Source organism: Odocoileus virginianus, chromosome 27 (genome assembly GCF_023699985.2).
Source record: "Odocoileus virginianus isolate 20LAN1187 ecotype Illinois chromosome 27, Ovbor_1.2, whole genome shotgun sequence".
Taxonomy (NCBI): domain Eukaryota; kingdom Metazoa; phylum Chordata; class Mammalia; order Artiodactyla; family Cervidae; genus Odocoileus; species Odocoileus virginianus.
In genome coordinates, this window is record NC_069700.1 from 1,896,730 (window position 1) to 1,900,713 (window position 3,984).

Here is a 3,984-nt window from a genome sequence, read left to right on the forward strand (position 1 = left end):
ATGCTGAAGCTGAAACTCCAACACTTTGGCCACCTGATGTGGAGAGCTGACTCATTTGAAAAGACCCTGATGCTGGGAAAGACTGAGGGCAGGAGAAGGGGATGACAGAGGATGAAATGGTTGGATGGCATCACCGACTCGATGCACATGAGTTTGAGTAAGCTCCAGGAGATGGTGATGGACAGGGAGGCCTGGCGTGCTGCAGTCCATGGGGTTGCAAAGAGTCAGACACGACTGAGTGACTGAACTGAACTGAACTGAAATGTTGCATAAAGAAATATGTAGCTGAAGTAAGGCTATATATGGAATGTTTAAGGAGTTAAGACTAATTATTGCCTTGCTTCTTAGGTCAAAGTTCTTTCCAAGGAAGCAGGCAGGAAAGTATTTCAGGAAGGCATCCAGATAAAAGGATGCTTGCTCACTGAAGGAAGAAGCCCAGTGTGGGCGGAACTTTTGAGCAAAGAGACGATGGCAGGGCCAAAATTTGTAGGACCTTAAAGACCATATTAGCAGAGACTGCTCATGTACCTCAAGATTTATTTTCAAAACCTTTATTGTGAGCACTCAGTCATTAATACCCACTTGTTACCTGTATGTTGTCCACATGGAGAAAAGGCCATACCCTACTTCCTTCACAGCTATGTGTGGTTGTGTGATAAACATATAGATAACAAGATAAACTGAATGGGCTCTTATGAGAGAGCATGAATTTTTTGACATCACGCCTCCTTCCAGTTACAGAAGGTAGATATGATGGCTGGAGGTTAGGTGGCCAACTTGCCCAGGAGTGAAAGCCACGTGCCTGAACAAGATAGAAGGGGTGTCTTGGATGCCCTGTTATATACGAAGTCAACCTCAATCGACCGACTCTCGTTTCTCTCACATGATAGACAAGACATTTCTATCCTGTTAACCCACTGTTGTTTTAGATTTCCTGTCCTTCATGGTCAAATACAACCTGAATTAGTATATTGTTAAAGATGGCACAGTGGTTAAAAAAAAAAAAAAAAATCCTCCTTCCAATGCAGGAGATGCAGGTTCAGGACCCAGGTCAGGAAGAGCCCCTGGAGGTGGAAATGCCAGCCCACTCTAGGATTCTTGCCTGGAAAATCCCATGGACAGAGGAGCCTGGTGGCCTACAGTCCAGGGGGTCACCACGAGTTGGACATGACTGAGCAACTAACACACACACACAAAGACATGTTAGTCTCCCCTACAAGCACTGGGAAGGTCATAAAGGTCATGACGTGAGTGCCTTTTGCTTTAAAAGTTCGCTTTGGTTGTTGCATGGAAGATTTAAGTGGGAAATTTTGGGATGCAAGGAGTCCAAGTGGGAAACCATTACAATAATTCATGTTAAAGATGTTGGTGGATTTAGACTAAAACAGTGTCAGACAAAAAGAAAAATGAATTTGAGATATATTTAGCACAGAGAATCAAGGGAGCTTGGTGGCTGATCCCTGTGGGGAGTGAAAGGAAGGGAGGTGTCAAGGATGACTCCCGTCTTTCTAAGCTGAGCAACGGGTGGGTTGAGGTGCTGTTTCCTGAAATGGGAAACACTGGAGGAAGCATGCTCTTAAGGGAAAGATCAAGAGTTTAATTTGGGACTGAGAAAATCTGAAATGGCTGCAGCTATGACAAGTTTGCAATTGGAAATGAAGACATGGAGATCGGAAGAGAGGTTTAGACTGGATTCGAAAATTTTTGTTATGGTATGTGGTCGATAAAGACTTCAGTGGGGGACCTTTGGGCTCCTGCTTTTTCTCCCCCTAATTTAGAATTTTGCTTCATTAACTGAAGATTATGATCACTTAGTAGTTCACAAAATCAGTTTATCTTTTACTTCATTTGCTTCATTTTAAAAATAAGAATTTTTAAGTCATGATGCACCATTGAGAGCTTAAGCATAATTCAAATAAAACTTGTGTTCCCACTTTTATGAATGTGCATGTAAACATACATGCATATACACCTTTGTGTGCATGCATAGAGTAGCATAGGTGGATAAATGTATGTGTACATGAACAGATACACATGTAGGCTTTGTGAGAAGACATTGTTTTCTGCTTTGGTCCCTGCTGGACATCTGTTGCCTAGAATGGCATACGGCAGGCATTTGTAAGCATTAGCTGAGTGAATAATATGTGGACATATATGTAAGTGTACATTCACTGGGTTATGATGTAAATTTTATTTTTACTATATTTATCTTGACACAATTTCAGATTTAAAGAAAATTTGCGAGGGCTCTTCCATGGAGGTCCAGTGGTTAAGAATCCGCCTTGCAGTGCTGCAGACACAGGTTCAATCCCTGCTGCGGGAGGATCCCACATGCCATGGAGCGAATAAGCCAGAGTGCCACAACCTCTGAGCCTGTGAGTCACAACCAGAGCGTCCAGGCGCTGCAAGGAAGATCCCACGTGCCGCAGTGAAGACCCAACGCAGCCACATAAGCAACTGTTATAAAAATCCTCTCCCCAGATCTCCTCAGTGACCTCCCCGAACACCTCACGTGTTTTATGACGTGAGTGAGAGGCGAATGAGTTGTGTAACTGTTACCTGGCCGTCTTCTTTGGACAGGCTCTCCTTTGCCATTCAAATCTCCCATCTCTGCCTCAAATAGCATTTCCATCTCAACGGTCAGGAAAAGATACAGGTTGTTGTAGACTCAAATCTAGGCAGTCGCCTTTGAGGAGCGGGGGTTAATTTTTCTTTTTGCAGTTAGATTTACTTACAAGCTTAGTGGTTTCTGCCATAGTAATCATTTAATAAACATTACCCCTAGGGAAAAATGTAATTGTCCCATGTTCCAGTTTATAATCCCTGTCAGGAATGTTTCCTTTCATTAATGTATTGCCAAAATAATTAAATGTGAATATTTTTAAGGCTGACTTTCCTACGAGAAACTGTCAAGAGCCAAGAGGTATTGAAAAGACACAACGAGCAACAGCTTCCATAAAATCATGATTCACTGCAAATTTTCTGCAGTGAGGATGAGACGGAAGCAGCTGACCACTGACTTGAGGGTCCCCAATGTAATCAGACAGCCTGCTTCACGTGTGTGTGTGAGCGCGAACATTAAGTCACTTCAGCTGTCTCTGTCTCTTTGCCCCTCATGGACCGTAGCCCTCCAGGCCCCTTTGACAATGGGATTCTCCAGGCAAAAATTCTGGAGTGTGTTGCCAACCCCTCCTCCAGGGGGTCTTCCTGACACAGGGATTGAACCCGCATCTCTTACATCTCCTGCATTGGCAGGTGGGTTCTTTACCACTTCCCTGCTGGCTCAGAGGTTAAAGCGTCTGCCTGCAATGCGGGAGACCCGGGTTCGATCCCTGGGTTGGGAAGATCCCCTGTAGAATGAAATGGCAACCCATTCCAGTATTCTTGCCTGGAGAATCCCATGGACAGAGGAGCTGTGGGCTACAGTCCATGGGGTCACAAAGAGTCAGACACGACTGAGCGACTTCACTTCACTTCTTTACCACTAGTGCCACCTGGCAAGTCCCTCTTGTATGCAGCAATTTAAATAAAATCTCTCAAGTTTTCATCTGAGGGAGATTTCTCACATCACTATTATTAGCAATAAAATCTCTTGATCAAAAATATCAAAATTAATATATTTTTATAGTATAGCATAATATTTTTGCAATATATATAATTCCTAAATGGCAAAAAGTCATGCTAAATTACCCCCACCCCCACTAGCACCTGTCTTTACACGACTGGGCATACAGTAGGTGCTCAACAAATAGTCACTGCAGGGTTTTTCGAAGAGGACTTTGCCACAGGCTCTCAGACTGGCCTTCTGGCGTGCTGCATCACAGAAACATGGGGATTTCTGCTCTGTCTGCTCCATGGGCTGGTCAACAGAGAACTTTTTCCAGCCTGGATTCACAGGGAGCGATCCTACTAAGGATAAGTAGTCATCACCACTTTCCATTTTCTGACTTTGAAAAGAGGAGTTATTTCCTGTCCTCTTTCTAT

The 3,984-nt window shown here is 43.8% G+C and overlaps 1 non-coding gene across 1 annotated transcript; it reads left to right on the forward strand.

Annotated features, from left to right (window-relative positions):
* Positions 1-3,272: 3,272 nt before the first annotated feature.
* On the forward strand, positions 3,273-3,344 carry TRNAC-GCA (transfer RNA cysteine (anticodon GCA)). The gene has a single exon. It is a non-coding gene; the product is annotated as a tRNA-Cys (tRNA).
* Positions 3,345-3,984: the final 640 nt, after the last annotated feature.